General features: G+C 36.4%; 1 protein-coding gene across 2 annotated transcripts in view; it reads left to right on the top strand.

Annotated features, from left to right (window-relative positions):
* The window catches only part of SGCG (sarcoglycan gamma), a 104,767-nt gene that overhangs the window by 11,867 nt on the left and 67,421 nt on the right, over positions 1 to 25,479 (top strand). For both annotated transcript variants that reach the window (XM_057366736.1, XM_057366735.1), the window contains exon 2: positions 18,587 to 18,678. The gene's annotated coding sequence lies outside the window, so the exon portion shown is untranslated. The remainder of the gene's footprint in view (positions 1 to 18,586; positions 18,679 to 25,479) is intronic.

Below are 25,479 nucleotides of genomic sequence, written 5' to 3'. Positions count from 1 at the left end.
AGAAATTGTAAAAGCATATGTCTAACACACGTTGCATGGGCAAAAAGACAAGTTTTGTTGTGGAGTTCATTGAATGTCACAATCTTATAACAAATCCTATGTATTTATGAATATTGGATGTTTGCAATATTGCTGTTCTTAAAATGTATCACACCCATTTAAAGTACTCTGAGTACAGGATACATACATAGGTAATAATAATGGAGATCATGAACATCAGCAGATGTCAAGGACAGATTAAATGCTATGGAAGTTGTCCTTCTAAGGGGGGAATTTGTGATCTCTACAAATACTTCACATGTCCAAGCTGTCATCCTGAAAAATTRCAGGTCACAGCCAAATGAATGTAAATTTCCTCATATTGTTGTGTTTCGAAAAATTGCACTCAGAATTTTATGTTGAGAATTTACATTGTATATATGRGCTGTGTTTCTTCAAGTTCTTGAAATAAATTAAAAGGAATTGCAATTTACCTGCTGCACACTGAATAAAAACAAGCTAAATATAATCTTATTCTTCTTAGATTATAAAAAAAGGAAATATTGTTTGTAACATTGAGCTTTTTGTATGCAAAAGTATAAAATACRTAAGACCAAATACAATCTCATAGAGAGGGCTTGCCTTATCACCACAATTAGCAAGGTATCCCTTTCCTGGAGGGCACTTCTTACTGGGAATATTTTGGGAGTCATTTACCTGTACTAAATATGACCTACTATGCAATAGGTCCTTAAAATAATTTATGACTTGGTGCATAGTGCACATACAGTTAATGTAAAATAGGCATATGTGGTGCAGTGGCTATAAATTTTACAAGTCCAAAATGCTTTCTCCAGAGCAGAAGCAAAAGGAGTTGTTTTACTCAGGAGAGTACTGAATTTTATTTAATGTATCTTGGAAAAAGGTATAGATGACCTAACCACCTCTTTGATTACAGACTAAAGAAAGGGACAGGGAAGTGGGAAACCAAACCCAGGAAGTTACTARCTATGGAAGTATACTACTTTCACCTTACAAGAGCATGGCTTAACAGCCAGGCTGTAGATTAATATTTAAAGGGGTTCAGTCTCCAGCCACTCTGTTTCATGTTGGATCATTGTGCAGCATATAATAATAGATAAGCTATAAGAGAGACTAATAACATGGCACATGGCAGTATAATCAGAAAAAATACTTCAGAGAGAAATGTATCCAGTGACTGCATCTGTTCCTTGAGATGATTAGTGGGGAGTGTCTCCTCTGTTCTTCCAAAGCATGAGACTTCAGAAAGGTAAGTTGCATCCCTGCTGCATATAAGCAGGAGTGTAGATGATGTAGCAGTTACTTCAGAATATTTCGTATTTTCACAGCATAGGCATCTTTGTTCATGACCTGCTTTATCTCTTGAATGTGTTGTGCTGTTTATACAAGCCATTGGATGGTGGTAATTGCCTAGCTGTGATGTTGCTGTAACTACCACCAGTAAATTCCTGAGTGTTTATTTAGAGTTATCCTGGTTTRTGGAATACAGTTTCATGAGCTATATTTCATTATATAATTTAGCRTCTGTGATCATATTATACTACAAAAAGAAACTGCTGTCTTGTGAAGGATGATTCTTTTTGCCTGTTTGTTTTCATTAAGTGTTAGTCCTTAGTACAAAGAGTATTGGTTGAGAAAATTGCACTCAATTGTATTGTTGGTCTGAAATCAAGATGGGGTCTAGCATTTTTCTGTCTAGAGCCTGGGATACCTGACACCTGCTCTTCCATTTTCTGGGCACTTGTCCTTATTGAATTGGAGAATGATACTTTTCTTTAAAGTGTGCCAAGCCCCAGCTCATATCTGAGGAATTACTTCAGCCTAAGTGAATAAAATCTGAGTGTTTTTGTAGGCAATTATAGAAAATATAGATGCAAATCATCTGTACTGAAAACAACCAAGTTTATAGGGTGTATGTTCAAGGGGAGTTCCYATTTGTCTTGGTATTGTCGGTGGGGTCTGTTTATATGGCTTTCTCTACGTAATGTTTATACCTGSCAATTGCAGAGCATAGCTCTCTGCAGAGATTTGTTAATTGCCAAGGAAGGTCTGTGGATTCCTTGACTGATTCTAAGAGCTGAATTGTGCAGGTCAGACTTGTTCTAATGACTCATGTAGCATCCTTTACCATTCCTGAGGTGGRACTGTATCAGTCTCAGAGTGTTACTCTATACTTATGGTGCCACTCAAGCCCTGCTCCCTACTGCAAATGACAACTATGCTTTGATAACAGAAGCTAGTTCRGGGACAACAGCTCAGTTTCCAGCTCTTCTACAGCTCTTGTAGAAATTAATTGTGCCTTTGCTCCCCTTGACCTAAAAAGGAAGACTCAGAGAGATGTTGGTATCTCCAGTGCTGTAATTATGATAAATTTTGGAAATACCTCAGCTCCATCTTGCCCAAAAGTCTGTCTTTGACAGTAGCTCACAATGAATGCCTCAAAAAGAATAGGACATCATCTTTTGATGATATTTCCCAGAGTATTCTCCTACTCATTTTGAGTACTTCAAGAATTATCAGAGCCAGTTGTCATGCCTTTCTATATGAGTTTTAGACCGATTTCCAGGAATGTGTCTACCTTACTTTTTCAATCTGGCTAAATTCTTAGCATATGGACTGTCTAGAGACATCATTGCATTTGATCTATTTACTCTTTGCCCTGATATAATTCTGTATTGTGACATATCTTCAGTAGTTTTGTAATCTAGGAAGTCCCTATGGAAACAGTGAAGGAAGTCAGGCCAAATACTTTTCTCTCTCCTTGCCCTGGGCTTGGAGTTAAGTCAAAGAATCCTTAGGCTCGGTAAATTTCCTACCATCCCATGGAAGTTGAACTGTAATTCAGCCTGAAGTTATTTGCCAAGTATCKTCCCATTAGATGGACTAGCAAATGGACATTGGACATCGGCCAGCCAAGGTCTGAAATGTGATCAGAGTCGGTGGAGACAATAATAGCAAACATTTTYGTAGCTGGACTCTGTTTCCCAGGCTTGACATCTTGAAGCACACATAGTGAAAGAAAAATGCTTCCGTTTTTTGTGTGGATATTTAGGCTGGAGTCATTCCATCGCAGATCACATATGTAAATAAGATAACCTGGGCATCGCTTTGACCAGGACTGCATCCCCATTGGTGGTAAATGACTGTCTATATTCCTGAGAATGATKGCAGGAGCCAGTTTTGGGTGGTTGGGAGGGGAGGATTTGAGGTGGGATTTTAGTTTTGGCTGTTTTTTTGTTTCTGAAACTTGTCATGTGAAGGAAGAAAAGAAAGGGAAGGAACWGGTTTGTGTCTGCTGCCTAAGAGGTACTGATCTAACAGCTGTTTGTGCTTTTGTAGTCTACCTTGAGTAAATCAAAAAGTTTTGCTGCTTTTGATGGTAGATCTAGAAGGTACCTAAAGGAAAGAAATGGAGAGAGCTCCTATATGCTTGTCTAAATGGATATTCACTAGTCTTTAACTTTCCTGAGGAATTCCTTCTTATAGAAGATGTGGGGTCAGAAGGAATTGACATTATCATGGCAGTCACTGCCCCTTCCCCCCCCCGCTTTTTTTGTGCCTAAATTACCATGCATAGCTGGCCAAAAAAGATTTCAGAATTCCTTGCAATGTTTCATTAAACTGGCAAATTAACCTTACATGATTAAAGTAGCATATTCCTTTATATTAATAATTCTAATTTGGTTTTTGGTTTTTCAGTTTTACAGGATTTTGTTTGATATAACAGCCTTTTTTGCTTTTCTGTAAATGGCAAGCTGTTTTTTTAAAAGGCTTTTCTCTTTGTATTTTAGTGTGCATTTATCCCATGTAAATCTGAACATTTAGCTRTTAACATGCTCTTATTTGGCTTAGAAACATCTGACTAGGTTCTAACTCTTTAAATGTAATCTTTCTATCAAAAGTTGWCATTTTTCAACATTCATTTTAATACTGCTATGCCTTTGATAATTGTACTTTAATTTTCAGAAAATTGGATGCTAAACTAAAAGCTTCTTTGCATTCTGTCAGTCTTTAGCATTGTCGCTTGTAATTTTGGTTCTTTGGTGCATCTGAAAGTTTTAGATGCAGCTTTTTGACACTGGTTTTGTTGTTCTTGTATCCTGAGAAGTTAAAAATTAGATGAATTTTTAAGCTTCTGAAGTATGTGTCATGAAGGCAAAGCAGCTATGTAAAGAATCAGGTAAAATAAATTATTATATACTTTTGACTTGGGATACTGCTAGATATTTTGGCTTTCAAATTTCAGATCAGCCTTGTGAGCAATTCCAGTTCTCATTTCATTCTAGCTGTATGACATAATGTGTCCCTGCACATGGAGAATTACATCAGTAAAAATGATCTCGTTGATTCCTCAGAAARCTTTCAGGGTATTCCCTAACCAGAAATTTAAGAAACTGAGCAGCTGTGGCATGAATAGTAGGTTAAACAGATGGCTGAAACTTGGAAAACAGAGAGTAAGAACACATGCTGAATTTTTGCAGTGCAGAAATATTGTCTCTGTAGATCTGCAGCAGCCTGTGCTGCGACCTGCCCACATAAAACAGATCTTGCACAACACACATCACAGGTTTTTCTATGATAGCATGCATCAAAASGGCTGTGATGGGGTTTGGAGGTCTRATATTTGAAAAGAAGTTAGAAAGAGGATCAATTGAAAAGCTTCAGAGGAACCTTCTGATTCTGAGTGATGAGACAGTAGAATGACAAATCCAGGTCATGGAAATGTAAGGTGTATTAGAATATACTAGAACAGAATAATTCAGTTAGAAGGGACCTTCATCGATCATCTAGCCCAACTGCCATGTTGTCCTTTTGAAAGACAGAAAACCCCTGACTAGGTTTCCTTGATGGTATCTTCATTTCATCAAAATATCATTAAAGTTAACCTAAGGAGAATCACCTCTTGGTGTTTGTAGGCCTTATGTTTCTGAAGAGAGCTCTGTATTGTTATGTGCTCAACATAAAAAAAGGTGTTCTTTCTTTACCTTTGCAGGTCTAAGCCTTTCAAAAAGTGCCCCAAACTCTTCATTTTCACAGTGGGAAGTGGGTTCTGTTGTTTCAGTGCAGCATTTTGTCCTCACTTGTGTGGTGGTGTGTTTGAAACCAGTTCTGATACCAGTGTGTGATGCCAGCCCATGGCAGGGGAGTTAGAACTGGATGATCTTTAAGATTCTTTCCAACCCAAACCAGCCCCTTGTAGGATTTTACTGGGATTTATTTACTGGTACTCAGTACTCGTGTTCTTTTGATGCCTGATGCAACACTTTAACATCTCACCTCAGACATCTCMTATCAAGCAGAGCACCATTTTCAAATCTACAGTTGTGTTTTCAATGCACCATTGTGTGATTGGAGGCCAGGTAGTGCCACTAGCTGTTGTTGGAATACTTAGGTGAGACCATCAAAGAACGTGGGATAGACAAGGCAAATCTTTTCTCTGTATTCTCTGCATCCAAGGAACTGATCAAGGGTGTCAGTGGTACAAAAAGGGCAGTGGGCATTCTCTGTTTTCTGCAAAACTTCATTCTTTTGTGACTGGGATGAATTTGCCCTTTGTTAAAATGCACTTGTGAATTATCCAAGGAAAGAGCGTCATTACTGGTCAAGATCATTTCCCCCCCTTGGCTGTGAAAGTTGAATTCATTAGAAGCAGCTTCAAAACACAGCTAAGGAAGAATGTCAGGATAAATAGGAGATTGGAGATATAACAGTCCTTTCAGATGAGAAACTGTGGAAGGTGCTGGACGGTGTTAACAAAACCATTCATGATAAGCTTTGTTTCTCTTCCCAGCTACAGTGTGCCTTGTTTATGAATGCTGATAGGAGAATTCCCATATGTAATACAGAATTAAAGTTTCACAGAGAGGAGCTTGATGAAAAGAGAGTATTTTTGTGGCTTGAATTAAGTCCTGTGATAAAAAGCTGTACAGTCATCTACTTTAGTGACAGATGCAGGGTAGATAGTGAATATTTTGGTTTTATCCTACACTTTTTGCTATTTTTTGTAAATTAGTTGAAGCAGATGAAAAATAAATATGATATGAGAAAATTTTATGTCTAATTTAGTTCAGTAGCTACTTCTCAAATCAAATTCTAACACGGGAAGTAAAATATTTATAGACTSTGGAAGACAGTTTCTTATTTACAATTTGGGAAATTTTAATGAACTCACTTTTTAAAAAAAGCTTTTCTAGGAACTTAAATACCTTTCCAAAGGGACTGTTTGTTTTCTGGTTATCATTAAAAAAAAAAAAAAGATCATACTATAGCTATGTATGGTCCTGATGTTTCTTTAATTGTTCCTATTTTAGAACTTAGATTCCAGCCCCGTGCTGAGTGGCTATTAAGACAGTCAGAGTACTCTGGCAGGGGAATTGATGTGGTACACACTAACATTTTTTTCCCCTAAGCTTTTCTGGAAGTTCTCTGGATACCTTTTATTTTGTAGGTTGACTGCACTTTCTTTGCCCAGRCACATTCACGGTTTTCTCTGTTTGGACCCTTTTGGTTTCTTTAAGTGTGTTGGTGTAAGATTCTATGATTGTCTCACAGTGTTTTTATTGTCTCTGCCATAAAATCCTTTTCTGCTTTCACCTTGATTTCATAGTGYGATAAAGAAAATGGAAAGTGAAGCTAATGTTCTATAGCTGCCGAATTCTCTGCTTTGCTATAGTTTAACTAATTTATGAAAATTTTTAGTTTCTGTAAATGTTTCAAAGGATCAAATTTGTAAAACTTTCTTTTGGAGATTATTTTAGTGTAAAGTTTCGATACCTTCATAAACTCCCTTCATAAAATCAATCTCCTCATTTTAAATATTATGTAATCTATTAAGTGAGACATTGAGATTTTCATGTAGTTTATACAAAAAAGACTATGGTTCCTGATCATTTGTCCAGATTAACACAAATGCACCACAGACTTTTGTTAATTCCATTCTCAAAATTATACTTTACATTTTCAGTATTAGAGTTACTCGTGACAAGAATTAACAGTTCTGTAGAAGCCTGGATTTTCTAATGACTGCAAGAATTGTTCTTTAAATTCTATCTTTATTTTTCCTTGTAAGATTGAAAATTGGTTTCACAGTGCCTAAAACGAAGCAAGATGGCAGAGGTATCGATTTTTAATAAAAGTTACAGATATCTCCAAAGGCATGTCGCTRGGTCTAGCTGAGGTGGACTCAACTCCCCGAAAAAGTTACACTATTCATATTCAGGAAAGCATTAATTTGTGGAATAGTATGTTTTCTCACAAGGATGATATTTATGGATCCTTCCTAAAGCAGGTGAAACCAAGAACTGTAATGAATTGGATGAGATTGGCTTTGGAATGAGGCATCAGAGTTGTTTGATATTGTTATGGATGCTGCATGGCAATCTGTGGAAAGTCGGCAAGCATCCTTCAGAGGCAGCCAGTCACCAGAGGGCTGTTCCTGTACCAACCACGTTAAATACCTATCTGAAAGTTTGAAAATGTTAGTGGTTCTGAGAGAGTGACACAGAACCTTCACTGCATTGCTAGTTGATAATTAATCATTCATTAAGAAAAACAAAAAGAAACCCATAGCTCAGTTAGCTTTTGGGAATGCAACATAAATGTAAGGTCACTTATTTCATAAGCAGTTGACCCACTATTAGTTACAATGTGTCCATCTGTGTTGCTATATTTTCCCTCATTTTGCTAAACCTGTCCTTTGCCCGCCTCTGGATCTATTCCCTGGGCTTACACGGAACAAGTGGTTGGTGTTTTTTGTGGCATTTCCAGTAAAAAGTTTTGGAAAAAATAATCAGTTATGTTTTTCGTAGAGGAATATAAGTAAGTATGTACATTTTACTATTTACCAAGCACTGAAGTGGGACTATGAATCTGTCTTTTCTTGTCATATTTCATTTCTTAATTTCTGAATATGTAATTTAAAACTTTATATAGCCCAAAATATTTTCTGTTAGTTAAGATGGGTTTTTTTAAATTATAAGTGAGTGTGTAACACTCATATAAATATGAATTAGGTTGATATATTGTCTCCATTTGTTTAAAACCAAGTAATTAACAAATGCAAATTACCCAATTATCTGTACTGGTGTAAGAAGAAGATTTAAAGTGCAGCTATTTGRCAGTGTATGCAATTGTATGCAAAATAAATAAATTGTATGCAAAACATTGTTTCAGATGTTCATGATTGCTTGAAAAGAAAGCAAGCTACCTAAGGTATAGACTTACTATAAGAATATGCTGCAAGTAGAAATAATGGTACAAAACAAAACCCAGTCTATTCTCTTACAGTGAGGATAAGGGTAGTTGAGGGTGTAAAATGCCACTTGAGCAAAGAGATATCATTTCATGTAAAAGAATCTCTATATCTATTGGCCTTTTKTGTAAAGGTTACATTGCATCTTTAGATCAGTGTACTAATTTCCAGCATCTTCCTGGGGAAGGTGCTGTTGGAAAATGTGCAGTGTGTACAGTTTTATTGCTCACAGAGGTAGTATTTTAAATCTTAAAGGCCATTGTCCTTAACCTGTAACTTGCCCATTAAGCATCAAGAGCAGAAGTGTTATCTTCCTATAGCAGATTGGCAGCTAAACCGGCAGCCTCAACATGTTCCTTCTTTGTTCAGGGTCTGTCTTGCGTGGGATTTCCTCCATTAGTTTATCTCAGAGTAAGGTCAAACTTTCCTGCAGTTCTTTACCAGCTGCTCATSCTGCTCTCTCAATGCATGGCCTTTGCATGAACCGTTGTCACAATCTACCCCAAGGATCAAACAACTTCCCTAGCAACAGTGCAAACATATTTTCATTCAACTCCTTCCAGTTTTTGTATGTGTAACCTGAAGGTGAGTCATTGCCTTAACTCTTTCACAATCGCTTGAGTATCCAAGCATATCACTGCAGGAAGAGTATTCCTATGTGCTGTTGGATGCTAAATATCACAAATGAAACATTCAGTTTCTGTCTTCCCTGACTTTCCAGTCTTCAACTAACAACATACCCAGGAAAGCTGTCATGAAAATTAGTTTGGCTGGAGGCAACTTCTCTTGTAGCCTCAGGTGTCAAAGTGCCAATTCCTCCTTGATTCAGTCTTAAAAATGTAAGGAGAACACAAATATCCAGAAATATTTCTTCTYTTCCTGTGCCATTCTCAGGAGAAAATCTGAATATAGTCTTGACCAGACCTTTCCTCCCCGAACTATTTTAGCAGCAAACAAAACTGCCATCCTTTCCCTTTGCTCAGTCCTGTGGCAAGCAGTAGAGAATTGTGGGGGAATTTTGAGAGACATTTGTAGGTATTTTCACGTGCACCCACAAATATATTGGACAATAGGTCTGTTTTTAAAATGCAGCTAATGCAGCTTCATTTTTTTTCTTTTTTTGGGGACATTATATAGAAAATGGATAAGTATTAAATTGTATGACAAATAAGAACTACTAGCTGTTGATAGTAAAGCAAATGGCCTTGACTTAGGAGAAATCTTAAAATCTAAGCACGTCAAGTAGAGTTAATGAGGAAAAATAAGTACATCAAGTATCTACTAGAGCTGGCTTGAGCATATAAAAATKAAATGGTCTGGTATTGATGGTTTTGCCAAGCCCAGAATCAGATTTTAATGTTCCTATGAGGCAGGTAAAATCAGTTAATTATAGAGTCTGACTCTAATTGAAGAGAAGGAGTCCCAAAGATGTGTGTGYATTCTGAGAATCCAAAAGGCCTGGCACTGACTGCTCCTATGTTGCCCGTTATCCTTTAAGGCATCCTTCTAGCAATACTCCAGGAAATATCAAGGATACCTCCTTAGAAAATGCCAGAAAAAGTACAGATAGCTCTAAGTCATGGTTAAACTGGATTTGCTGTTAGTTATACTGTGTATAAAAGGGTGCATTCAGTTTTGTATGGTAGTGTACTAGAACAATGCATTTTTAGACTGATTTTGGTGCTTATCTGCTGGATTAATAAACCATAACACAGTAGGTGTGATGACCCACCCATAAGKGGAAATGTGGCTCATCACAGTAGGTTGGAGATGGTCAGACACCTTTATCTGAGGAAAGGGTCAGTGAACTTCTGAAAGCTGTTTTCTGCTGGAGGGGCTTATCTGTGCCTTGGCTTTTGTTTATCCCTGCAACCATTGTCTAAYAGTTGATGGACTGGGTGCTTGACTGCATGGCTGAAAATGAAGCAGCCTGTTTGTGTAGTTATCCAGACAGAAAATGAGAAGATCATACCAATTAGGATGCAGCTGTTGTCACTTCAGCTGGTGTAAATGAAGTGTGAGAAGTAAAAATGTGACATAAAATGTTTTGAGTAAATAATAGGGAACAGACTTCCAACCATACCTTCTGGTTATGGTTAAAATGAAYGTGTTCCTGCCWAGTTAATTWCMTTGACTAGTGATTATGAAACTACTRYGAATYACAAGTTCAYTAGAGGAGAAACTTGGGCATTTGTTGATGACATTTCTTACTAAAATTGACTCCTGCTTTGCACAGTTAGAACAGCTGAGTAGAGAAGACTTCATTTTGTCTATTTCCATACTACTTGGTTTTTCTTTATTATTTTTCAAAAAGTCTGTCAGAATGGGATGCCAAATTATAATAAACATTGCTCCAGATAGCACTACTGTTATTTCTTATTTAAACTGATACAACTATCTATTTTGCAAGTATATTCAAATTTTGCGTAATAAGTTAGGATGTCATGTTCTTGAAGATTGCTAAAATTTATCAATTTACATCTGTCAGTTTTAAGTCAATACTTTTACTATGATTACTCTGCTTGCTGTGTTGCCTACAGCTCAGCCTCGAGGATAACCCTTCAAAATACTAGATAATTACACTATTCCCATAGTTAATTTACACAKTTCAATCGAATGGAAATAGCTTATATTCTGTTCCCTGGCTGATGTTAGTTTCTTCTATATTAAAAGGGCGACACTTATATTTGCTTGCTTATGCCAGATGGCAAGTTCCTAATTAAATTCACTTCTCATGTGCCTAATTTTTCTGCTTGCATTTTGGCAAAGCTAAAATCTCAGTAGGGCCGACAGATAGTTGGGGTATACTAACAACATTATTGTTATTTTTACAGTCTTTCTTATGAATGGTGGCTCAAAAAGATCTTTTAGATCAAGAGCTGTGTCTTAACCTTTGGTACCAAGTCTCTGCTTCAATACAAGTTCAGAACATCAAACTAGATTCTTAAAAACTATTTTCTCTGCACCTCTACTGTTGCTCTTTAAGGGCTGTTTGATTTTTTTCCACAGAAAGCAGGAGCACAAATTGCTCTTTTATTATGGTGGTTCATAAGAAAAATTGCTTATCCACTTTCTGCTTTCTTTGCATTGGCCTTCTTTTTGTCTTGTTAGAACATCAGAAGAGGTAAAAACTCCTGAGCTTCCATTGCCTGATGAGGACAATCATCTTGATCCAGAGAAGTGACTCTCAGTTAAGTACTTCAGTCTTGCATTCTTAAATGCAGTTTCTTCATGGAGTGATCTTGGGGAATCATCAATTAAATGATATTTTTTAAGGTGTAGTCGGTTGACCTCAGCTGGATGCCCAGAACCCACCAAAGCCRCTCTATCACTCCTCTTCCCAGCTGGACGGGCAGAGAAAATACAGTGGGTTGAGATAAGGACCAGGAAAGATCACTCACCAAATTATGTCATGAGGAAAACAGACTTGATTTGGTGATATTAACTGAATTTATTACAGACAACATCAGAGCAAGATATTGAGAAGTAAAAACAAATTTTAAAAACACCTTCTCCTACCCCTCCCTCCTTCTCATCCCTACCTCCTTCTCCTTAGCAGTGCAGAGAGACAGGGAATGGGGATTACAGTCAGTTCATCACACACTGTTATTGCCACTGCTCAGGGGGAAGAGTCTCCCCTGTCCCAGCGTGGGGTCCCTCCCAYAGGAGACAGTTCTCCCTGAACTTCCCCATTGTGAGTGCATCCCATTGTTGCATTCCCTAAACTGCTTTAATGTGTGTCACTCTTCCACAGGGTGCAGTCCTTCAAGGGCAGGTTGCTGTAGCGAGGGTCCCCTGAAGGTCACAAATCCTGCCAGGAAACCTGCTTCAGTAGGGGCTCCTGTCTCCATGGGTCTGCAGGTCCCTGCCAGGAGCTTGCTCCAGCACAGGCCTCCCCTGGGGTCACAGCCTCCTTCAGGCATCCATCTGCTCCGATGTGGGTCTCCTCCATGGGCTGCAGGTGGATTTCTGCATCCCTGTGGATCTCCRTGGGCTGCAGGGGCACAGCYGCCTCACCATGGGCTGCACCAGGGGCTGCAGGGAGATCTCTGCTCTGGTGCCTGAAGCACTTCCAGCCCCTCATCTGCACTGATCTTGTGTCTGCAGGGCTGTCCCTCTCATGTGTGCTCATTCCACTGCTCTTTGGCCACTATTACATCTGCCCAATAACTGTTTTTTCCTTCTTAAATATRTTATCCCAGGGGCATTACTATYATTCCTGATTGGCCCAGCCYTGGCCAGAGGCACATCTGTCTTGGAGCCAACTGGCATTGCCTCTGTCAGACATRAGGGGAGCTTCTGGCAGCTTCCCACAGAAGCYACCCCTGTAGCCCCCYAGCTACCAAATCCCAGCTGTGMACACCYAATACGTCACYRTTTTGTTAACCAAGGATTGCCCAGGCCTTCAAGGTGAGAAGTTCTCCCTGTGAACGGTTTTGCTGGGTTGACTCTGTACGTGTATTGTACATGTGTTAGCAATTTCTTGGGAATTAATTTAAAAGTGTGGGACTCAGTTTAACAGTCAAAAATGGAAACACTGTGAAATACTGTATACTTCTGGTTTCCTGAATAATAGCTAAYATATCTGTGGTTTAGGCTGTTTTACTCTGTAGCACTACAAATGCTTTTTATTGTGCCTTTTCTCACCCTCCACTCCATTTTTGGAATTTTTTAAAATGCTAAGGCTTTTTCTCCCTGGCATTGTTTTAGTGAGTCATGGGGTGTAGTTTGATTTTGATTGCAAAATTAATAGTAATCTACTTCRGAACAGCTTTACAATGGGAACTTGTAAAAGGAAAAAATCATTAATCATTTAGTGGTTTATAGCATAATTTTAAAGGAAAAGTAAAATGCTTTGGGAACATTGCTTTTTCTTGGCTACCAAAAAACCCACAGGAGATATCCAGTATTGGATAAAAACTTTTCCTACACTAACTGCACGACATTAATTCATTCAGTGACAGTGAAGATATGTCTGATTTCAGAAAACACATGATTTGTTTATATTATGGTCTATACTGTGCAAATTATTGAAGAACAGTGTTTCCTTTTGTCCAATAGCAAATTCATTTTGCAACATAGGGGAGTATGGTCTAACCTGGGGGCTTTTTGTTCTTCTTACTTGATGTGTTCTATTTATAAGACTGACTGTGTCAGGAAGTCTGTCAGAACCCCAGAAGGAAGTAGAGAAAATTGTCATTCCTTAGAGACATCTAAAATGCTCTAAAAAAGACAATTTCAGAAATCACAAATTTATCAAGGAGTAAAAAAGCRGGAAGAATCACAATGAGGRTYCAAGAGCCTGCAGCTCCACAGAAACAGTTATGAGGAGCAATTGCTGCAAAGGCTGCAGAGCTGCAAGTCAAATTTCACAGGTGATAAAATGGAAACTTYCTTGATTCTGGAGGGAACTTCATTTTTTTGCAACTCAAAATTACTGAGGGGACAGACATCAGGTCTGAAAGTAAGGGTTCTTTGGCCAAAGGAAAATGGTSAGGAAATTACTTGTTCCTAAGCTTTCTTCTATTTACATTGTGTCTTACCTGGCTGCTTCCAGGTTCTCTGTTTAAAAAATTTWAAACAAAATATATAGTATGATCTTCAGATTTATTTTGAGGAGCTCACCATAAAGGAAACTTTCAAGCAAATCCACTTCAAAGTTCTGTTTTAGATTAATAAATATAAGACAGAATTTGTCTAGAAATAGATCATGTAARCTCTTGTAGCTTTCTTATACACTGAAGCCTTCATTATTCCTGATTCCMTTTTAGATTGAATATCATCAGAATGTATGAACAGAAGCAATGATGTAAAATGAAAAAAAAATTACAACTTCTTCTGTCYACATTAGTTTTAAATAAAATTTGGGATATAAATTTTTTATATTCTTGTTTTGCTCATTCACTGATTTATACTATCATCCTCATTTCACTTGTATCAAGATTTAATTAGGTAAATGACTGCATTTTACATATTAGGTAAAACATASCTTTGGATTAAATCCCTTTTCAATTGTATGTATTTTTTTTCTGTTAGCTTTTAAATGTTAGCTTTTGYGGGGAGGTTTTGGGKKTTTTTTTGTAAGTACTTCTGATACTTTGTAAGCTGAACCYGTGGAACAAAAGAATTTTAAATAAATTCTCTTCAGGTCTCCTAACAAATTGTTATGAGTATATTCATTTATTTATACTAAATAGCCAGTCTTACTTTTTCTGTAAGTACACAGTTGACATGCTGGCCTGTGGTATGACCACCCTACAATAACTTTTCCCTCCTGTTTAACAGGGAAGAAGCACTGTATTAATACTGTATCTTTACTATGTTCAATAGTTTTCCATCTTTTTATCACTTCTATAAGACTGAAGTTTTAAGAAAATTAAACAAATGCAGATTCTTTCTTTAGAAATAATTTAATAGTCAATTTCTCCAAATATAAAATTACAATCCACTAAATTCTGGGCATTGGATCTGTCAGGGATGAGTTCTCAGTGATGGTTCCTGTTACAGTGTTCTGGCTAGAGCACTGTAATTTTCATATTTTCACTTCTCTTCTAAATCTTTGGAAACATTTTTCTTGTGTGCTTTAACTTTTTTTTTTCTTTCTGGGAAGATGTATGGTACTGAATGACAGAACTAACTAGTGAACTAGACAATAACTGGATTTAAACAGAGTTTTATRTGCTTTATATGCTTTTGTTTCAAATGCAGATTAGATAGATGCTTTGTTTTTTGAAATGAAATATATGCTAGGTTACTGAAAAATGATGTCTAATAATAAAATAAAATGGCAGATTTTAATATCTCTTGATCACCAGTATTTCTGCTCTGTCACTTAGTAGGGAAGGAAGCAATAAAAATGAAAGAAGATAAAAGAAATAGGAAGAAAATAAAAGAGAGTGTTAAACTCACGATATTCTTTAGGGTTTTTATCTGTAGAAGCCACTTTGCAATATGAGAATATGGGTACAGAGGCACTGCTTYCAGGACCTAATACACCTGTTCTACMATGGAGGGACAGTCATTCTGTTTTCTGTCTCATACAGTCACCTGTACAGGGTGACAGCCATGTGTTTCTCTTGAATGCCTCAGAATCTGGAYATCCCAAGGCAGACTAGACCATCCTCCTCTGGACATTTAGTGCTTTTGAGGTTTTGCTTTTGTGTTTAGTAATGGCCAGGTGATTTAAGAAAAAGTGTTATGACCAGCGAACATGAAATGTGGTTCTCTGTTGATTGTCAGTGCTGTTGACATCTGTTGTACGAGTGATTTGACACACTGTATGGAATAGAATTGTAAATACACTGTTCTGACTGTCAGAGTGCTTCCAGATGGAGCTGTGAATAGCTGCACAATGAATCATATCCTAAAATAAAAACCCCAATGCACAAAATAGCACACCTATTAAAAAGTGCTTTGCTCCACTCTCCTGTCCAGAATATTAGAGAGTTCCATATAAACCAAAGTATGCAAAGCACATACCTACCTTGGTGAGTACACCAAAGAAAAATATATTCCTGGTTTTCTTTCTGAGAAAAAAGCTAACCATTAACTTCCTCAAGCTAACAGTATTTGCATTTCATGCTTARGAGAATGCTTGAATTACACCAGCAATGCAACAGGACAAATGCTTGGACATTTAATGCTTGGTGACTTTTTTCTTCTTGGTACTAAGGCAACATTTTCGACTTTTAAGGTAGTATTATGGGAAAGTCCTTCCACTGTGTCTTCCAGTCTGCTTAAGCTTCAGACTCCAAATTAGTCTTTTCTTCTTYAGCTGGACTCTTTGAAAGGGTCTACAAACATGAACTTTCTTCTTTGCTCTTAGAAGATAAATTTATCCTCTGTTACCTATATTCCAAGGCATCTGTCAGGCTCATCTTTGCGCAGAGTGCAGCAGTGAACACAGAGTACACATGCAATTTTTCACTTGTTGCTTCATTACTTAATCTCTTTGAGGGTTTGTGCAGAATTAAACTCACAGAAATTATTTTTTTCAAATCAGATTGTGTGAAGATGTAATCCAAGCAGAAGATACCATTTAACGCATTCTCCCCTGAAAAAAAAACAAAAATAAAACAAACAAACAAACAAAAAAAACCACAACAAAAACCAAAACCTTAACTAGCCCTCTGTGACAGTTTGAAATTGTTCTATATAAATTAATTTTGTGTCTATGTTAATTTGAAGAGAGGTTGAGTAGAGCTGGTGAACAGTAAGTGGAAAACATTCCCCTTCTGGAGCCGCTGAGTGTACTGGGGAGGAAAGGTGACAGAATGTATCAAAAAGTGGGCTAGAGAAAAGGGATGTGGCAACAAGGAGCAGAAACGTGAAGTGGAAACAGAAATTGAAATATTGTTAGGGTGATCAGGCAGTAGACCCACAGCTGGCTGTTTGTGCTCACAGATGAAAGAAGTTCCTGTGCACTGACACACAGGGCCGTTGGATACCTGTAAGTTCTTTTATTTTCATATTGTCTTGCATAGTAATTTTCAGATTTTTTTCCTTTAGTTTATTCTTGTTCTTTATCCAGCAAACCATACATATTCCCAGTTTCAAAGCTGTTTTGAACCTTCATATAGATATAATGTAATGAAACAGTTTAAGCAGCTCTCCCTCAAAGCCTTATATTTGTAGGTCATATGTTTATATTTAAAAAGGTTCTCATTGGAGTATTTTCGACTTTGCAACTATTTAAAACAATTGCATTTTTATGGATTCAATTGGTATAAGAGTAACTTTGAAATGTTTCTCTCTGTTTATATGGGAAAGGTACAACTTTCTTTTGGCTCACTCTTTTGCCCAGGTTTAGAAGATTACATCCCGTTTTCTTTCCTGTATTCTTTCCGGTAGTTCTTGCCTAATATCACTTTGTAGCTTCTAACGTAGTGGGAAGTCAGCAGAACTGCAAAAAAATTGGTTTTGAAAAGATGATTTCTCTATGGCATCATTATTCAAGCTAATGAGTAACTAAAATGYCCAAGAAAAAGAACAGAGGATACTTGGACATCTCCCCTCTGTTATTGGAAGTCCAGAGATGTCYAGTAATTAATTACTTTTTATATTTTATGACCATTATATGAAATTATCCCTCACTTTAGTTGTTTGAGAATTTGGTTAATTTTTGGTTTTACATTCATACTTTTTCCCCCAAAGTTTCTGCCATTTTATCTTTAAATTTGACTTTGCTATTCTAGTTGATCCTTCTGAACCTTTACYAAGGTACATTTTCATATTTCATATGGCAAAACTCCTGTTTCATGGAATCATTTAGGTTGAAAAAAGATCTTTGATATCATCTGGAGTTACATATTTGTACAAGCTAATTTTAGTTATTTTTACTGTTTTCCACATAACCACAGAATTTCAGATAAATTCCATTTCCTATACATGCTAGAATATTCTTATTTCCTAAATACGCTTTGCTTACCAAATCCTTATCACTACTTAAATACCTTTTGCTTACCAGTGCTTATCGCAGTCTTTAAACATGTCACAGACTTGAAAAATATCTGACAGGACCAAATATCTTCCGTGTCCTTTCTGGACTTGAACTGATACCTGATAGTGTCTTCTCCACCACTGTGTTGTTTTGTACTTTGAAGAATAAGCAGATGTTCTTGATATCTTACAAGGATACACTGAACTTCTGTTAAAAGAAGAGGAAAAAAAATAGAATCTTTTAAAATAGCAGAATGTTGACACCACAGTTTATGTATTTTTTTTCCCAATGTTTTTCCCAATGTTTTTTCCCAATGTATAAGTTTGCAAGTTCTTCTAGTTAGTCARATGCTGGTGTGGGTGGAAGATAAACACGTTTGCTTAATTACCTTACCAGGACTAAGTCACTGACCAGTCACTGACTTTTAAAATCCAATTRAAAAGCAGTTGACAGTTTTCAGGTGAGGAATGGGATATCAGCATTCTTGAACTGTAAWGAAAATTACTTGAGGGAGAAAAATATTTAGGTTTTGTACAAATGCAATGTAATCCTGTAACTGAAGTTATTGTTCATTATATTAATGGATTATAATCTTACAGTTGCAACAGGAGTATTTTTTTTATTATTTTGCATGGAGACTTTTGACGCATATTTATTTCTCATTTACTGTAAGCTCTACTGTCATGAACATTTGCAGTTCAAACAGCTGTTGGGTATCCAGTGTTCCACAGTTTAAGCTGAGTGAATTTTGGTCTATCACTTGTAAGATGTTGTCAGTTAAAGTAGTCAGGAGGTCAGTTCATGAATATATCTTATTCTTTCTCCATACTCATGAAAAATTTTGCTTTSTCTTTCCATTCTTTGTATTTAAATAGGAAGACAGCTGCCTTCAGAAGATACAGAACTCACCGACGTTTGCTCTTGCTTCAGTTGTACTTCATGAGAACTTCAGGAGTTACTAACTGAGGTAATTATTTGTTCTTTACATTTTTTCAAGTTTTTACTTTGCAGAAATTAGTTATGTAGAAGAGCAAGACAAAGGATACCATGCAGCTAGAGCTACGAAGAAAAATTATATATGGAAAATAGCACTAAGTTCTGTCATGAAGAGTGATATCACTGGGTGATAGGATCTAATCTTTCAAGAGCTAGGCACTATGTTTGTCAATCTTTTCTATATGTTGAGAAATCAAACAATTACAAATATGTCAAAAGGAAACAATGTTAAAATGCATTTAAAAACATTGGGGTTTTGGGGGTCATATACTCAGAATTATCTGRTCCTCTGATTTTATCCAAGAATGGGCAAAAGATTTTGCAGAAGATCCCTAGACATAAGTACCCAATTACCTAATTAATGACTATATAATGAACTTTTCAAAACTGTCCATCATTCATACATTTATTTCTCTAAAACTTAAAAGGAATTTCAATTAAAGGAAAGCTTTGGTGTTAACATAACATTCAAATGCTTTCCTCACACTTTGTCTTTCATACATCCCTGAGATTAAATGTAAAATCTGTTTTACAGGTATTGATAAATATTTTATTATTGGAAATATTTACCATCTTTGGCAGATACGAGAATTAATTTCTTTGCGTAAAAAAGAACTCCATTTGTATATGTAAACAGAGTCTGATAAAGGATTAATGGCCACAGAATTCATGCAGGGAAGAAAGTATGCCGTAAGGCTGTGATCAGTGGGATGCGTATCAGTCCTAAATTTATGCTCTGCAGCTGTTAAATGTCTGATAGGAGCTTCGTCTTCTGGAGCGTGTTGACAGTGAGCACACGGTGGAAAACAAGGAAACATTGTGCTTTGAGAAATGAAATTAAATTGCCCAAACATGAGTGGTGATTGCAGTACTTCACATAGCACAAACATTTGTTCTGTAAATCTTGCAAAAGTATGCTTTAATGCTTTTAAAATCATGGAAAGCTACCAGCACAGATYCTAAAATATCAGGTTGAACAGGAATTCTGTTGGTCAGCGTTTGTGTAGGCAGCCTAATGTAAGCAGTGTCAGGCTGGAATTCTTGTTCTGCATTTGAGATCTCAAAGCTTTAATGGTACTGAAAAAAAAAAGAGATATCTTATAGTTTCTCTTATGTCATCTAGAAGTATATAATATATGCAACTTTTTTTATATAGCTCTTAGAATTTATATGCATCTTTGTGTATATGTGCATTTCTGTTTCAGATGCCAAGATAGGCTCAATTTTTGTAAAGACTGGTAATTTTTAGTGTAGTGCTTGTATAAAATTTATATTTGCTATTATAGGTATATAATAGCAATATCATTATTACTATTATAGTTATATAATAGCAATATCACTATTACAATATCTGCATTTCCTTTTTTAAGAAGACTTTTTAAATGCCAGCCAGTATAGATTATAGCTAGAATAATGTTAGCATTAAAATGAAAAGTTTTTGGAAAATCACCTCCTAAATTCAGTTGGGATGTTACACACGGATGCAGAAAAGAAAGCAGAAGTCTTTTTTGTTTGTAATTTTGCTTTGTGTGCTGCTAGCAGCTAACTCTGATAATTGTTTTTACATGTAGGTTCTATGAAGAGCACACATTCTCAGAATTTAATAAAGTTATGTGACAGGTTGAGCCATTCCTGTGCACATTATGGATTGGTTGTGTTTTACTGTGGGGCAGTTCATTTCTGGAGTCAGTACACARCCATTTTAGCAGCAGAATTAACTGCTTATGTCACAGATTATAATTAGCTGTGTCTGTGTGCCAGAGCAACAGGATGGAATGCAAAACACAGCCAAACATGTGAACGAATTTTCTTCCAGTGATATTTGGCCAGGCCTAAAATATCTTCCACTCCAGATTTGAAAGTAGTAGAAAAGTTAGACAATTCTCTTGGAAAGAGACCGATTGTAGTTTATTCAGAAGTCTACATTGTTTCTAATCTTCAGGGTAAGTAACAATTTTTAAATTCTTTTTTTATATCTGTATTAAAATGTTAGCATGTTAACAACTGAGTTATTTTTGTTTGTTCTTTATTTATTACATGGTTGTATTGAGCTTCTCCCCTGTTTAATATTCTGTACAACATTTCAGACTGATTTTGTCCTTAYTTAAGGACTATTTTGTTGCTAATGTGATTTGGTTTAGGGCCTAAATCATGTGTTCATTTTTAATAACAATTATTATTTTAGTTTCAGATAGTTTAATTATATTGTTTTTAMAATTAAATGTAGTATTAAGTTACATAGTTTAAACCTGAACTTCTATAATATTACGAAGCTAACTCTTCATAAGTTTTAAATCTTTTACAATATCATGTTTCTGTACTTGTATAAATAYCTGATTTGCAGTAGTAAACCTCTGATGCCTATAGCTGTAGATTTTTCTCAGTTTGTCACATAGCAAAAGTTAAGAATGGATCTGTGGTTCTCTTGAAAATTTCTTTTTGCCTTGGTGGTATGATGATAGCCTTCTGCCTGAGGAATTGTCACCAAAATTGGTTCTAAACTTCTGTGAAGCATACTTGAATTAATATGGGACATATAATTATGTGTATACAGAACTCCTTTTGCAMGTTTGTAATGTTCTTGAATTAAAAAATACATTTTCTCTTGGATAATTACACTGCCTGAAAGAAAATTAGGACCTAGGTATCAGTGGATTACTGACTCATTATCAAGTGATTTATTGGATGATACTTGGATGATATTGGATGATACTCGCCACCAACAGATGCTTGCACTGCATACTTAATCATGAATCTGAATGAGTCCCTAGGTTGCTAAAACAGGATATTGCCTTAGTGTGGGAATGTGATTTTAGTGCATCAACACCACTCAACTAGGCTCCTTTTACTGAGATATGGGTGTTTTCCCTATATCTGTCTTAAATCTCCTCCTACTTGGGAAGGAGGTGAATCACATCCTAGAAGTATCTGTCTATTTCCATTTTTTGTGGAGGGGGCCTAGGTAAGTGTGGCTGATATTATCTGTGTTCAGAGAGATTAATTTTGGCCTGCACAGCCACTTCCAAATGAGTAATCCATTTGAGTGAACTATAGAATCTTTGTGCCATAAAATTCTGAAAGTTTGCCATCAATTAAGATTTTGGAAGTTTTGTTTGTGAWCAGTCACAAATGATGCCATTTTGGCTGAGATGGATTTCTATTTATCTTCTAAACAAATGTGCTATTAGATACACCCGTCCTTTCCATTACGTAATGAAGAAAAAATGGTCCTAGAATACCACCAAAGGGCAAGAACAACTGTGTGGAGTTAAATTAAAAATAAAAGGGTCTAAATTAAGCCCAGCATTAGAGGGAACAACTTAAAATCTATTTTCTAAACCTTTRTGCTTTTGCTAGCAGCTTGCTCTTTCCTGGTTGAAAACTCACTGGTTTMAAACATGTTATAGTTTGAATTTTATTCATAAGCATAAGGCTTCAGTAACAATATGAAGACACAGTAGTCATGCTTACTGTAATAGATTTGTAATTATACATATAATGTATGTAATGGGTGTGATTATATTCTTTATATTTATTACATTTATTATTGAGAATGCTAATGGAAAATGTATGTTTTAAGCAAAGGGAAAAGAGTTTTGAAGGAGCAGTTGAAAGAATGATACACTATATCCAYTTCTTACAAACCCAAGCCTCCATCAACAGGCACATAAAGTTGTGTGTAGGAAGATACTCTTGCTTGAGCAGCCTCATGAGATTTTTTTCCTTCCTGTGCAAAGTAATACCTTGTACATGAGAGACAAATCCCGGGTCCCAACCTCTTACAGTTTTTAATCATTTTCATGTCTTGGAATTAACAAGAAGCTGGATTTCCTGTGGACTTATTTCTCAGAGGTGATTGTCCTACATGTTTAACAAGCAGAGACTGACAGTTTTTTGTAACAGAGATATTTGCAACATCTTTCTCTTACATCAGTTTTCTGATATCTAATAAGGTCTTCTTGACCATTGCAGTCCCTCTGTAAAGACATAAGTGGGGGTTCTTGTTTTCTCTGTTGTCTCATTTTCAGAAAGTTTTCAGAAAGTTTTCAGAATTGTAGCATTTGAGACCTCTGCTTCTCTGTTGAATTCGGTTGAAATTGGCCAAGAAACTCAAAAGCTACTGAAGGAGGTAGGGAAAATGAATGGGAGACAGATGATTTAGATATTGAGATAGGGTTTGGTTGCTTTTTTATTTATTAATCCCGGCTAAAAGCATCATGGCAGTTTRGATGACAGGTTAATTCAATATCCTGGTCAAATTTTCAGCTTGGGTAATAATATTCTCACTATTTAATTCATCTTTACTTTGGCTACCTGGGCCAGTCTTCTCATTAAACCTTTCTGTATATCTGCCAAAAGCTGTTAAACAGTTGCTGCCTTTCATGCCATGGTTGGTTATGTTTCTGTGGTGGATGAAGTGCTATGTCTGTATAAGACTGTGAAGAGAAATACAAACTAAAATACACTTTTTTTTTTTTTTTTTTAATATAGTGTGGTATATGCTGGAGTGTTGGATAATGCTGATAGCAGCCATAAAACACATGGTTTTCAATAAGATACATGTTTATTTGTGTTTGTGAATATGTATATCCTGAAGGTTGCCTGTGAGAATCATGTATATGTATATCATGTATTTTCAATAAAGGTATGTAGAGGTGAAATCAGCTTGCAGTCATGATGTTAGAACATTCAGTCCCTCCTTGTTTATTTGCTGTGCTGTCAGTGCTCTGAGGAAAAGAAGTTTTACTGCCTCTKCTTCACCTTACCTTTTCCCAGGACTGTGAGTGGCAGATGCTAAGTTTTATACAGACTTTTTGCATCATTGCCTTATTAGTAGGTGACTTTCAGAAAAGACAGAAACTGTAGTGTGCAACAACCTCTGTTTCATGTTAAAATTTCACATCGGTCCTGCTTTGGATTTCCAAGCTGTTGGACCTTTCTGTGAGCAGCATGCAGGCTCCTGATGGAAACAAACATATCTGCAAGCTTCCACTGCAACCAGTTTCCTCAGATTTGAGGAAAAGGAATTTTAAGTGAGAGGCAGCAATAATTAAATAAAAAACATCCATACTGTTGAAGGCAGAACAAAATGGAAGAGCTTTTAAAAAATAAATGCTTTGGAATGAGTCTRAGTCAGCAGAGCACAGCTATGGCAATGAGCCCTAACCACAGAGCAGGCTATGTTAGCAAAGCTGGAGATAATCAAGCTCMTTCCAAAGGCCTGTTCCAGTCCAGCTTTGAACTGGAATAGATGGTMTTCAGAGGTCCATTGCAGCCTAATTTTTCTTAGGATTCTCAAAATTTGTTCAGGTTTTCCTGACTATTCTCTTTATTGTTATGATTTACCTACTGACTTTCTTTATTCACTTGGCTGTCATACTGGCTGGTCCAATCTGCAGTGTTTCTGATTTCATGAATGAGGAGGGCATCAGAGTTTAATAGATTGGTAGCTAGCATTATTCTTGACTGACATAAAATTCCTGTCAATCAGTCAGAATTAACTATTATATTTGACTTGAGTTTTACTTGGAAATACAAGGGAGGAAAGAGATAGATTCTGAAGTTAAAGCTAAAAAACTAACAGTGAGTATCACTTTAATATCAGCATTCCCTGTGAGCTGAAAAGCCACAGGAGGATATTYGTGCTACTGGCAGGAAAGGTTGTAGTTATTGATTGCCTGAGGGAAGGTTTTCACAGTAGGGCTAATAAAATGATTAGACAGATTTCAGTATGTGAAGGAAGAAGAGGTTGATTTGAGTTTGGCCTGAGTGCCAAACAAGAAAGTGAGCATGGTGAGGAATCCTGAAAGCCAGCAAGGCTGAGGCGGAGAAGGCAGGGTCAGGTTTGGTTCTCTGCAGTCATGTAACAGCATCCTGATACATGTTGTGCTTTCGTAGTTCACCCCAAGACTTCTGGCATATATTCTGGTGCTATAAAACAATCATATTTAAAGGCTGAAGTGGTCAAAGTTTACCCAGCAGGTACCCAGAGCCATGTTTTRTGTAGCATGGATAGGTGTGGCAAAGAACTTTATGGAGGTGGAGACAAACTTTTTGTAGGATGAGCAGCAAGACCAAGATATGAGATGGTAGTCCAGTGCTGCCCATGCTATTTCCAGGCTATTTTTCTAGTTTCAAATGCTCAAACAGACCTGATGAAGGGCCTCCACACCAAAAAACTTGCCTCATTTTCAGCCCTACTCTTCAGTATAAGAAAAGYTTTTTCTTTTAGCCCCAGCACTTTTCTTCCCTGAAACATTCTACTTTTCGTTTCATTCTGTTATGGTAGGTATTTCCCATTTAATGAAACTACTGAGGATGTCGTCTGAAAACTGTTATCTTTCTTAAACACAGAACTGCCTTACAAAATCATTGATTTCATTTTGCATGATTTCATGAGTCATTTAATAATTATGTTCAATGTATGTGTAAAGATAATGCTTCCAAAAACAGAAACACAGTTCTTTCATTCACAAACTTGTATAAAACTATTAATRTATTCTCATAACACAGAAAAGAAGCATTTCTAAGCTATATTTGATTRAACCACTGTATTTATCTGAGTACCTTCCATTCTTTCTGAATTGGATATTTTGTTGAAATTCTGTTAGTAACAACTTCCACAATCTGTGAGAGTACTATCTTTTTAAATGTATATTCTTATTTTATTAATTTTGCTTTTAGTTGAACATSTCTTGAATGGATACGATTGTGATTCACACTTGGTGATTTGTTTAAACTTATTTTAGTCACGTYTATGGAAGAAAAAGCT

The sequence above is a fragment of the Malurus melanocephalus genome, unplaced genomic scaffold (genome assembly GCF_030028575.1).
Source record: "Malurus melanocephalus ecotype Western Australia unplaced genomic scaffold, MMel_1.1 scaffold_70, whole genome shotgun sequence".
Classification (NCBI taxonomy): Eukaryota; Metazoa; Chordata; class Aves; order Passeriformes; family Maluridae; genus Malurus; species Malurus melanocephalus.
The sequence above is the reverse complement of the archived record's forward strand: the minus strand, read 5'-3'. Positions and strand labels throughout refer to the sequence as shown.